The sequence below is a fragment of the Corvus brachyrhynchos genome, unplaced genomic scaffold (assembly GCF_000691975.1).
Source record: "Corvus brachyrhynchos isolate BGI_N302 unplaced genomic scaffold, ASM69197v1 scaffold194, whole genome shotgun sequence".
NCBI lineage: Eukaryota > Metazoa > Chordata > Aves > Passeriformes > Corvidae > Corvus > Corvus brachyrhynchos.
Window position 1 is genome coordinate 452,171 of NW_008237890.1, and position 13,485 is coordinate 465,655.

The 13,485-nt window shown below is 42.2% G+C and overlaps 1 long non-coding RNA gene across 1 annotated transcript; it reads left to right on the forward strand.

Annotated features, from left to right (window-relative positions):
• The first annotated feature begins 3,431 nt into the window (after positions 1-3,431).
• On the forward strand, positions 3,432-10,282 carry LOC108446361. Its single transcript, XR_001861530.1, has 2 exons — positions 3,432-3,614; positions 10,136-10,282. It is a non-coding gene; the product is annotated as an uncharacterized LOC108446361 (long non-coding RNA).
• Positions 10,283-13,485: the final 3,203 nt, after the last annotated feature.

Genomic DNA, 13,485 nt, shown 5'->3' on the forward strand with positions numbered 1-13,485 from the left:
TGCCCTTGGTGAAGCTGTGCTGGCTATCTTGAATCCTCCATGTGCCATAGCACCTTCTCTAGGTAGATCTGTGCTATGCTCTACTCAGGCACAGAGCAGAGGACTCCTCAGGGTCCTCATTTCTATCCTTTTAAAGGATGGGTACCATGTTTCCTTTTCCACTCACCTCTGGGATGTATCTCATCAGGTTCTTTAGGCTTACGTGTGTCCAGGTTTCTCAAGTAGTCCCAAACCTGATCTTCTCTTAGAGTGGGAGGACTTTGCTCCCCATCCACTCCAGAGGTGTGGGAACAGATTGCCAGTGAAGACTGGGGAAAAAGCTATTGAGCACCTCAGCCTTCTCCTCCCTCATCTGTTGTTATGTCTGCCAGGTTTTTTCATCAGGGAGTTACACTTTCTCTGACCTTCAAATTCCTCATGGGAGGATACGGGGAAGGTAGAGACAAATTCTATTCAGAAGTGCACAGACTAGAAGCTCAGACTAGAAGTATTAAAATGTTATTTACAGGGAGGTTTTAGAACCTGTCTGCCTGTTCAAGGCTGTGATTAACTTGCTGTCATTGACCGTGATGATGGACAGAGTGATCTCCAGAGGTGCTGATGAGGCTCAGCCACTTGTGATTCTTTGAATTATCTTCTGCACAAGACTGTGCCAAGGAACTCAGCACTGAATTTTTTTATTTGCTGCTGTTTAGCTCAAACTAACAAAGAGCAGTAACTACTTGGCTCCTAAGTCTAGAGTCTCAGAACAAAAGTATTCCACTGACAAGTACCATGTGTCTCATGATTTTAAATTGCAAAAACTTCAGAGAGCAGTACAAATTCTAACTCTATAGATGACTAAGAGAAAAATGTTGTATATTTCTTCCAACTGAAATTACCATAAGCAAGCACTCAATTTCCATTAAGATACCATCAGGATAAAATTAACTGAGAAACTGGTATTGAACTGAGACATCTATTTCAAACTTGTCTTTACTTCAAACGATACTTATCTTGAAAGATAAGTCATGTCAGTGCTGAAAAAAAACCACAGTTCATAGGTGTATTTAAGTGCTTTCTGTGTGGAGATCACATCAATTAATGGCAATGCAGGTGGTGAAAGGATGTTCTCTATTTACAGATAAAGAGCCTGACTGAGCCTGGATGTATTTACAGCCTCTCTCAACAATCTTAAGGTTAATAATGCAGTCTTTGCCTTGAGTGCTATCAACGAGAAGCACTTAAGCAGTTACCTGGAAGATCAGTGGGAACAGAAAAAGGTGTTTTCTTGCACCAGCACTTATCTCACAAGTTCACATCATCATGCTACACAAAATATATTTCTATTACCATAGAATATTGAGTCATCGTCTTACCAAACCAGGAACAGGGAACACTCCAGAAAGAAACACTTCCTACACCTTGTGTGCCTGAATCTTGTTAGAGAAGACCATGTATCTGTTTTTGACTCAAACCCTGTCTCAATAACTCCACAGACAATCAGTAGCACAGTACATCCAACAACCTGGATTTCATAGCCTATCATGTTTTCCTTTGTGCCCAGTTAGGCATTACTGACACAACTCAAAGACTTGTATCATCTGTACAACTCCAACCTCCTAATCAGCCATCAAAGCAGCAGCCCACAATGTCATTCACTGAACATAGTCTGTTTGCATGGCTTGTGCTGCATGAACATAGTTGCTTCATGCCATTTTGTTCCTCTCCAGCTCCTATATAAGACAAGAGAGGTCCAGTTCCTAGCCAAAGCACATTCCTGTCTACTCTCCCATTGGAAGCAGATGCTGCACCCAACTGCACCACTGCTGAGCAGGCAATAAACTCTTCACACAGCTGTAGCTCACCTACATGGAGACCTCTAGGCCAGTCAAATAATAGGGCTTTTTATCTGAATAAAACGCAAGCACATGCCTCCTCATAGTTTCTCACTAGTCAGGACTTCACGGACAAGGGCTGACCAGTGGAGAAGGGTGTCCCAGGTTGTGTTCGAAAAAAGTGTCTCAGGAACAGCCAAGCTGTGGATGACAAGGATGCGATAAGAGTGAAATAGAGGTAGGACAATGTGCCATAAAACAACATGCCCTGTATGGCACACAGTATGCCGTGTATGGCATGACTAGGTCAGGAAGACTTTAGGAGCTTCAAATGTGAACACCAATTTCAATATAAAGTGTTCTCACTAGGCTGGAAGTATGATTTGAAAAAAATGTATGCAGAGAAAAAAGGTTATTTGTGCAGGGCCATAACCTCAATATCTGTAAAGTGCATTAATATAATAATTATAAGAAGTGGAATTTAGAAATCCAGCCATTTTCATAAGTATTCCTCCAGTTTGTTTCACCACTGATTCTTACAAGCCATTCCTCTCAGAGCTGCCCCTTTTACTTCTTTGAAAGTAAAATGTGCTCCTATCAGTGAAGTTACAGAACAGGTCAAGAGTTTCTTGAGAAAATAGTTTGGATCTCTGAGCATAGTTTTTCCCATTAGTGCAACAACTGATCCACTAATACATTATTCTACCAGAGCTCATACACAAAAATATGAAGGCACTACATTTTCTTCCTTTGGCATTCAAATAACCTTCAGGTGGGAACACTTCACAAAGAGCTTAGAGTTATCGTGGTATCTGAGACTGGGCAATGCTTTACTTAGAGTTCCCTCTGTGGAATAACCATTCACCTGATCCTGCAGCAGTTTTTCACATTTGTTTCACATCCTCCTTTCTGAGTCATTGCTTACAACCCTGAAAAAAACCAGAAGCCCTGTTTTGGCAAGTATCTGAACCCTGTTCCTGTATCATATCTATGCCCTGATCATATTTATATCATATATCTGTAGTTGTTTCAAAATAGTGTTTTCACAGAAAGTGCTTCAAGCTACCTGTGAGACGGCAGTAAAATCTTCTCTAGATGCTGATAACTTTTCTTCAGCATCATCATTCCCAGACACAGACTTACACTTAATGGTCATTTTCATAGCAGATCTGCATGAAAATCTTTGTACTTTGTCAAAAATTTAATATAAAACTTTCTGTAACTTGCATTAAATTGTTTTTTTGTAGTGGGGTTTTTTTTTGGTTTGTTAGTTTCAATTTTGTATGGAAGCCCTGCACTGACTTTATGGCTGTAAGGCTAGGCTGTCTTTGTGTGAAGGGGTTAGAGGTGATGATAAGTTACCTTTACACAGAAACTGAGCAACACCTTAGATGTGGTCTGAAGGAGGATCCTTGCATGGACAAATAGTGATAGCATGCAGTGGCAGAAGTTTGAGATATGTAATATGGGAAAGATATTTCTGGCAAGTGAAACAGTTCCTTGATAACAGTAGGATGTTCAGCCCAAAGACACATTTATACTTCAGCAGCTACTTTGACATTTGTTATGTTTCCATAAGAAATCTCTTGTTTGGTTTTAATTTGTTGCAGGAGCTGTAACGTCTTGGAGGATCTTTGCTGCAAAGGTGAGGAGTTGCCAGAGGAAGTGATCAGGCTGCACAGCATAAGGGAAGAAGAAAGGGAGACAGACAGGATGTTCTCTGAGACCCAACAGCTTGAAAAGCCACCAGCCCCACCTGCAGCTGAGAAGCTGGCAGTGTTCACCCCTAATGTGAAGGTATGTGTAACCTCTGGAGAACGGAAGAGTTGGAAGCAGGTGCCTTATAGCACAAAGAGGAAGGCTCTTATCTCAGCTAAAGGCTTGCAGCTGCATTATAGGTTCAGTATCCTCAAAGCTGAGTTGGAGCTTCATGCGCCTTCAAGCAAACTATCTGGTCCACCTGACCCTAAACGGTGCAATTTCCACCAGGAGGAAACAGTGATTAATTGCAATGGGTGACTCTTTGCTGCAGGGGACAGAAGCAATCATCTGTTGACCTGACATATCAATTAGAGAGGTTTGCTGCCTGCCAGGGTTCTCTGTCCAGGATAATGTGTAGGGACTGCAGAAGCTTGTCTGATTCATTGATTAATATCCCTGCTGATCTTCCATGAGAAAGGAAATGATACTGCTAGGGAAAACTTGGGCTCTTTGGGCCAGAGAGTGTTCTCAGTCCCGCTGGTGAAAGGGAAAGAACCTGCATGTACATACAGAAGACTAAAGGACCAGATGAGGTGCATCCCAGAACCCCGAGGAAATTGCGTTATATACTTGCCAAGCCACTCTCCATGATATTTGAAAACTGATGACAATCAGGTGAGGACCCCAGTGACTGGAAAAAGGAAAACATCATACTCATCTTTTAAAAGAGTAGAAGGGAGGACCTTGAGAACTACCAATCTGTCAGCCTTCCCTCTGTGCCTGGGAAGATCACTGGAAGATCCTCCCAGAAGCTGTGCTAAGGCACACGTAGGACAGGGCGGTGGTTCGGGACAGCCAGCACAGCTGCACCATGTGCAGGTCCTGCCTGACCAATTCAGTGCCCTTCTACAATGGGGTGACTGCATTAGTGGGCAAGAGAAGGGTTACAGATGTCATTTATCTGGACTTCTGTAAAGCCTTTGACATGGTCTCCTACAACATCCTTCTCCCTTAAAATGGAGAGAGATGGATTTCATGGGTGGACTCTTAGATGGATAAGAAAGTGATTGGTTGGTGGCATATGGCTCAGAGTCCCAATGGACATCAGGGACAAGTGGTGTCGCTCAAGGGTCTGCACTGGGACCAGTGTTATTTAATATCTTCATTAGAGTTAAACAGAGGGATCAAGTGCACTCTCAGCAAGTTTGCAGATGACACCAACCTGAGTGGTGCAGTTATCAGACCTGAAGAAAGCCTTCCAGAGGCACCTGGAAAAGCTTGAGAAGTGGGTCTGTGGTGATCTCATGTGTTTTAACGAGCCATGGGCACTCACAGCCCAGAAAGCCAAACGTGTCCTGGGCTGCATCCAAAGCAGCGTGGGCAGCAGGGCCAGAGGGAATTCTGCCCCTCTGCTCTGCTCTGCTGAGACCCCACCTGAAGGGCTACATCCAGCTCTGGGGTCCCAGCACAGGAAGGACATGGAACTGTTGGATTGAGTCCAGAGGAGGGACACCCAGAATATTGGAGGGATTGGAGCACCTCTCCTATGAGGAAAGACTGAGAGAATTGGATTTATTCAGCCTGAAAAGGAGAAGGCTTTGGGGTGACCTAACTGTGGCCTTCCAGTACCATAAGGGAGCCTACAGGAAATGTGGAGAGAGACTTCGTACAAGAGCATGTAGTGCCAAGACAAGGGGGAATGGCTTCAAACTGAAAGAGAGTAGGTTTGGATTAGATATCAGGAAATATTCTTTATTGTGGGCGTGGTGAGACACTGGAACAGGTTGCCCAGAGAATTTGTGAATGTCCTGGAAGTGTCCCAGGCCAGATTGGATGGGGGTCTGAGCAATCTGATCTAGTGGAAGGTGTCCCTCCCCACGGCAGGGGGGGTTGAAACTAGATGATGTTTAAGGCTCCTTCAACTCAAACCGTTCTGTGTTCCATGATTCTATGACAAGGAAAACACTGTATAGAATGTTATAGAATACATATATAGGTATGCCTTCTTTGCCTCAGTCTTTACTAGCAATCCCATCCTTCAGAAAACCCAGAGACACATGAAAAATGTGGAGAAAGGAAAATACATGCTTGGTGGAAGAGGATTAGGTCAGGGAACACTTAAGCAATCTGAACATACCAGAGCCCTGTTGGGATACGAGTGCTGAGTTAACTGGCCCATACCACTGTGAGACCATTCTCAATAATCTTCAGTAGATGTTGAAGAGACTGGAGAGTGTCTCTGTTGCTGCCTGTTCCAAGCTTCCCTTCCCCCTTCCCAAGACAAGCCAGGACTTGCCTCTGCCATGTGCTCTGAACCCCTTTGTTCCAAGCGCGGGCAAAACCAAATGTAACTCAAACTCTTTAGCGTGTCTGACTGGCCGGTCACCCCGGGTCTGCCCCCAGTCCTCCCCTTTCCCCTTCTCCGAATAAAAGAGAGGACCAAGGCGGGGCCCGCCCTCTTTTGGCTTTGCAACTCTTTCTGCGAGCATCTGTGTGCTTCTGTTTCTTTTGAAAGCTTCTAGTTGTGGGAAATAGGCAAGCTAAGAGCTGTATTTCTCCCTCTTTGCTTCTACTAGTGGTATCAGCTTTGCAGCTACTATTTGCCATTTTCAGAGCTACTGAAATGCTGGATTGTTGCCCGTGCTACCTCTCTAGGCTGCACGAGGCTTTCTAAGGCATTGAACTATTAGCCTAGCCAGTAAAAAGCTGTGTGTATTTCCACATCTCTTGTGAGAAAGGACTGAGATGGGTTCAGCCCAAGAAAAAGAACTCATCCATACATAAAAATGCCCAAAGAGAGAGTGCAACAAGGAGAGCCACACTCTTCAGAGGGGCTCAGTGACAGGAACAGAGGCAGTGGGCACAGACTGAAACACAGGCTGTGCTCTCTGAACAATAGGAAATTTTTTTTTTCTGTGAGGGTTACTGGGCACTGGCACATGTTGCCCATACAGTTTGTTGAGTCTCCCTCATTGGAGATCTGCAAAAGCCATCTGGACACAGTCATGGGCAACCAGCTCCAGGTGGCTCTGCTGCAGCAGGGGGTTAGACCACAGGATCTCCAGAGGTGCCTTCCAAACTCAGTCATTCTATAATTCTGTGTTTCATAAAGCCTATCATTTGTATATCTCACTAAAAGAAATGACAAATAACTTCGAATTCTTTTCTGAAAATGTCTCTAAAGTGGTGAAATACTAGTAGTAACTAGGGTAAATCTTTTTAGCCAGTTTGAAGTGTTACATGAGAGAGCAGAATTAGGCAGTTAATGATCCTTATCAGATGTTTTTGCCATTGCTTTCAATGCAGTTTTAGATATGAGTCTCTGAGACCTTATTTTGTAATTTACTCCTGCTATCAGACCTAGACCAGATTGTTCAAAACATGGGCAGTTCAGACTTATAGTATTCTACACACAAACTCTAAGACATGAAATCCCTGCTTTTTCTAACTTTTTTTTTCTTGTGATCATCTAAAAGCTCTTGTGCAAATGTGTATCTTACTCCTTCTGGTATTCCCAGAGTAGGGTGAGGTACTTTTTCATCATACTGTTACTATATATCATAGCCATCTTATGGCAATAGAATTTCAGCCCTAGATGCACCATTGCTTTCCTTAATGTTGTGATGCTCCTGGTACCAGTGCAGACTGCTGATTTCCACCAAAACTGATCACTTGCATTGGTTTTGCTGTGGGTGCTTGGGCTGTGCCTTGGAAGGGGGATTTCCAATGTCCTCGTCATTAAGGTTTCAGCACCTAACTGAAATCCAAGACTACATTGATGTCACTGGCATTAAAGTTCATTGCTAAGTGTAACACATATGTGGGACTCTTACAAACCCTTCTCAAAACCACTTTTTTTGCCCTTATATAAAGCAGTTCACAGGGGCAGATATCCTTGGCCAGCATTCATGGGAGCTGTACCTTTACTACCTGTTTCCTTTCCTAGCTCTGCAACATACCCCTCTCTTAAAAAAAAACATATAGAGTGCCAGGGAAAATTACAACAACATAAAAGCCTCAACCATATTTCCTGCAGGGGCAGATAAAACTATCCATGTCACTATGACCATGCTAGGCAGCAACAAAATTATTTCACTTGAAAATTTGGCCTACTACTTGCCACATGGTAACAGTTTCTTCCTTGTAAATGATCAGGATAAGGCATTTTGGTTTAAAAGGGCAAATAAAACTGTCAGATTTTTACAGGATTCATCAGTTGTTTTCTTTGTACTGTGCTAATACTGATAGTTCTTATTTAATAGTGGATTTTCACTGTAACTTTGGGAATGACAAAACATCCATGTAATATTGTTGTAGTCAGAGGACATACAAGAGGGGAGACTTAGGACAGTGACATTTGCAGTCCCCTTTATCTCAGAGTTACATACACACTTCCCCATCTGTCCCATTGCTTTATTAACCAGCCCTCTTCAGCAAGAAGAGTTTAGTCTTTTCCAGAAGGAATCATTAACTTTCTGGTACAGACTAATTACAGTTATAACTGGCTGGATTTTGTTTTCTCCTTTCTGGGGCTAGAGTGAGATTTCTTTTGACATTTAACTTAGGCTAGTTTGATTTTATTAAAATATTTAGTATCTCTTCAGCCTGAAGCTATACGCTGCACTTTTATCTATTGCAGGACCCCATCACTCAGCAGTGAGCAAGTCTGCAGAGTAAGGATGGCAAAAGCAACAGGTGCTATTTACCTTGACTAAAATTACCACAAGATGTCACCAGTGTCAAATATAAGAAAGTTCAAAAAATATTTCAGAGGCTTATTCAGGAAGTGTTTGCAAAGCTGATTTACAAAATACACGTCCTATAAAAATCACCACTGTTGCAAAAATTTGTCCAGTTAAAGCAAGAATTTTTATAATACAAGTAACTGGTGGTACACCAATCTTTTAGATCGATTTAAACAAGGATTTAGTTTGTAGTTGTTGCTTGCATCTAAACCAGTTTCTTGGGTTTGATTTTGAACTTTTAACACTTTTTAAAGTATGGGATCAAAGATAAATACTGAAATATTGAGATAGATGTTCTCTGAGCAGCCAATATTTTTCCTGAACATTGTGTGTTGTGTGGTTTTTCAGTGAATTAATTTCTTTTACATTGGCTATGTGCAAGATTCTAAGTTAGGAGGATTTCCAGGATAATTTTGTACTTGGAAAGACTTTCTCTTTTTTTTTTAGTTTTCTTCAGAGTATTATGGTGATTTGTTTTAAGGTTTTTTTTACATTATGTGTGCTATGTTTGGAGACACTGCTTGACATCTTGCCTTTTAAATAGTTTGCATCAGCACAGTTTAATACATTATCCCTCTAATCTGCTGTTGTTTTATATCTACATTGTGTTAGTAAAAAGAAGACATAATGAAGATGTAAGGTTGTGATAGCTCAAGATGTTAGCTCAAAATTGTACCCATTTGTTTCAGCTACAGGGTTGTTAGTTAAGAAGTGTAATCACCATCTTAGCGATGTCATTTTAGTGACAGACATCTCCATTTATCATTGTTTTCATACAAAAATAGGGAAAGTAGGGTAACTTGAACCCAGATAGATAAGGAACTGGACCCTGTCCAGAGCACTGATTCATCATATGATTGAAGGGAGGGGATTCCTATTCTACCAGTATCTTCACAAAGCAAAACCAATAAAGCTGCCAGGAATGCAAATATTGCTTTTCTACATTGACTCTAAACTCCTTTTCTTTCATACTTTAACCATATCCAGTCACAGTTCTCTCAATAAACCTCAGTCTTTTCGTACTCCTCCCTCTAGAGGGTTTTTATTCTCATTGTTCTCTTTCAAAAGCACTTTACAAAGCACGTTGTGATGGAGCTATGCACTTTTTTCCATGAAAACTGTTCTCAAAAGACACTTGAACACTGTAGCTCAAACAGAGCTTCAACCACACACATTTCTGACACCGAGAGGGTGTCCCTGCCCTGCCATTTGTGTGACATGATTTTAAAATTCGTTGTTATCATATGATTGTGTTGATCCTCAAATGTAGTGGTTAAGCCTTGATATATTTGTCCTAATTTTATAGTTACGTGAACCACTTACAGAAGATGATCAAAGGCCAAAAGCCAGAGAAGCTTCACTGAAATAGGAATCAGAAATACAGCGTCTGAAAAAATTAGGAGCCTACAGAACCAGCAATCTTAATATCTACCTGGAGATCCCACATGTAGTACATGACTGGCAAGAAAAAGTAATACAGATTATGGATGTGTGGACTGTGAGCTTCAGCACGAGGGAGATGCACTGGAGCACCCATGTGGCCCTTTCTGTCTCACACTTCTGGGGCTCAGGAAGCTCCTAAGGTGCTCACTATACATCCCAGAGCTGACACACTGTGGGTGCAGAGAAAGCTTGGGCACTTCTGCTCTGCTTCTACCTTGTTTTCCTCATTTGCCTTTGAATGCAATTGTCAATTGAATAGTAAAGTTCAGGTGTCCAGTTACCTATTTCACATGTCAGGGGGAACAGGTTGGTGGGCTACTGCCCTGTGATTCCACTGTCCTCTGTTGGCAAGGTGTCCTGGGTTGCAGTGTATTCTATTACCATCCTCATGAGCTGTTGAAACCAGGTTTCCTTGCTTTCTTCCCCCAGACTATCTTTCTGTTAATGGCCCATCAATGCCCTGCCACATGACTCAGGGATAACTCCCTCCAGACTGTCTTCTGTTAATGAGGCTAATCAACATTTGGCCTCATGACTCACCATCCCATTGTGAGATGCTCCACCCAGAGGGAGGAACCAAGCATTCCATCCTGGATATAATCTGAGATTCTGAACACCAGAGACAACGTTTCCACTGGATTCCCAGAGGACAGGAGCTACACAGCCACCACTGGACCTTCTGAGGAAGAGCAGACCCTTTCTACAGGACCACTGCAGCCACCATTCTACCGGACTGTTACCACCACCCTGCCTAACAGGGAGTCAGGTTGTATCCTGACCCTGTCAGTTTAATCCAGTGTTTTCTGCCTTTATTTTTTTTCTTTTATTTCCCTATTAAATTGTTATTCTGACTTGGTGTCTCCCACTAGTTTGTTTTCAAACTAGTACACAATGAAATGAGATCATGTTGGAGCAAACATCATTTCCTATGCAAGTCTCTGTCAGAAATGCTTGGAAGAAAACCATCTGCTCACTGGTCTGCCAGAGGACAGCTGTAAGCTGAGGGCCCAGCATCCTCACAGTAAAAAAGTATTTCCTCATGTCCAGAGGGAATCTCCTGTATTTCAGTATGTGAAAGAAGCACAAATAGGGAGGCAGACTAGTGGTGCCAGCTGTTCTTTGCAGCAGTGCCAAAGGACACCCAATAGCCATGATTGCTGTGTCTCCTTCCTTTGTTTTCTGGAGAAAAGATATGTGACAGTGGGAGAAACAAGGTACCCACAGCCATCCCAGCAACTGTAAAACAGCCCCAGACATTGGGCTGGCTGGCTGTTGCAGGCTTCATAGCCAAAATGGGTGTAGTCATGACACCAGGCCTACCATGAAACACATGTATGAATGATTGAGTCACAAAATGAGTGAAAAGTACTTTTTGAATGTGATTTATTTTCTGCTTTCAACACCTGTTGTGACATCATGGCAGTACAAATATAAAGGCTCTTTCTTCTCCCCCTCTCCCAGTCAACTTCCCAAGCTGGGAGAAATCAGGGTTTGAGTCTGGGGACTTCTAAGTCACCTGCAGCAGTACTCTCCATTTCATATCTACCTCCAATTCTGCTTCAAAGATGTGCTCTATAATAAATACTTGAGGCAAGGAGTGCAAATTCTCTTAACTCATAGCACAGTTTCTTTCAAAGCATCCTCTCTGTCCATAGTCCTAGAAAAAAGCCACAATGTTTCTTCATCAGTCCCATGCTAAGTGAAGGCGTTAAGACACTTCTCTGTTCATACTGCCTGTGGATATCTGGCACCAGCATCTTAAAACTGCTCATTTGAAGATGTGTCCCTGTCCCAAATGGCTAAACCAGATTCTACGACAGCCAGGGACTTGTAGCAAACTGTACAGGTTCAGTCTAGAGTATTTCCTGTCTTTCCAAATGTAATACTAGATTTCTCAGCAATAAATGATGTGCAAAAGAAAGAGGAACAAAAGGGCCAAAAATCCCTTTTATACATTTGCGTTACAAACATTGTTTGTTTCAGGTGCTGCTGTTGTGATCTACTTTCAGGGTATGTCAAGCTATTATTACAGGAGAAACAGGAAGAGACACATATAATCAAAAACAGATTAAACAAAAATGAACACCCCATCTCCCCTGACGAGTAACATTGTCACTTTCCCTGTTCAGCAGTGCAGTACTGCATACACCTGTCTGAACAGAAATGTAGGCTGGACTAAACAGTCCCTTCTGGGAAAATGACCTGAGACCACCAGTCTGGTGGTGCAATACCAAGACTGGATCAATCTTTTCATGTGTTTATTCTGGGTTAAGTGTACAAGCAAGTACTTGGAAAATATCTCAGTTATCCCTGCAGCAAACATTTCTCAGTCAGTGACCAGTTTTTCCTAATGAGGCTGTTTATCCTTTCCATCTTTAGCTGTGCATTGTGGCAGGAAACTGTTGCCCCCCCTTCTGGGCACCACCCAGTCAGCCACTGCAATTTATTATAAAACTGCTGCCGCCGGGGAGCTTAAAATGCTAATTTCTTTATGAAGATTGTTATTCACTTCTTTTTACTGTGTGCTCCATGAAAAGCGTTCATTCTCATAAAGGTCACCATCAACTTCATTGCAGCGAGTAAGAAGGGTTGTGTGGCCTTCAGAAGAATCACAACATGGGTTTGGTACAGGTTGAGCTGTGGGGACTAGGCAAGTGCCTTTGCAGGACAAAATGATGGAAGTGAGCCCTAGGCAAACTGCAGATAATTTCCACAGAGTCTGAGGGTCCCCAGGTAATAGTAGTACATCTTAGTGTCTTATACCAAAGCTATTCCTCTTCCTTTCCATCAGATGGGCAGGAAAGGCAGAAGCTTGCTGCTGGGAGACAATAAGCTCTACAATGCAGGCAGACCAGAAGCAGGCGTTTCACATACCCCCTATATTCCTCAAGGGAATTCCCTCGGTCATATCTGACCTTTCATCTCACAACTTTCACTTAAGACATAACACCCCATTTATTTCAGGTTAAAAAAAGACTCTGTAAAAGACCCTGGAAAAGTGAAATGCAGATAGTGTACTAGTCTTTGAGGCTGTACACCATTAAGTGGCAGTACAGCCTTTTATTATAATAATTTGAGAAAGCACATTTTTTCTTACATACATCAAGCTTGTATAAAATTCTACTTAAAAGACCAGTTGTACAACAAACCTTTTTGAAAAACAACTGTCTAAACAAGAGTTGGCTTTTTTTTTTCCCCAGCCTTCAGGCACTGTTTTGTACTGGTGTGACATTACACAGAGCTACAAAAACCAAAGTGTGTTAGGTCATAGTATCAAGACTTCAAAAGCCAGGAAATAACTAAATTCAGGTTGGTGTCAACTGGCAGCTGTTTCTGGAAAACGGCAATGGAAAGTTTGAGACCAGGTGCTTTGTTGATGCCAGGCTGCTCAAACGCAGCTTCCAACAGTGATGAGTAAATGCATTGAGCCAAACAGACTTGTCACCCACTCTAACTCCTTCCTATCATACACTGATTATATGCAGAGTTAAATCTTAGTGATTTTTTAATAATACATGAGAAAATACAGCAGTGCTGTAATTTGGAGGGCTGTCTTTTCCAAGTTGAAATATGAATATTATGAATAAAAAGTTCTGGGGTACAGAACACATGACTAAGTGTTTTGCTGTTGCCGTGTTTTGAGTTAATCAACACAAAGATAAATAATTTAGTAAACTCTCATGTTCCAGACAGGGTTGTACTACAATCAGTGATAAACATACCTTCAAAGATATTGATACAAATATTTGAAAGCAGTGTTAGTGACACAGTGCAGCATG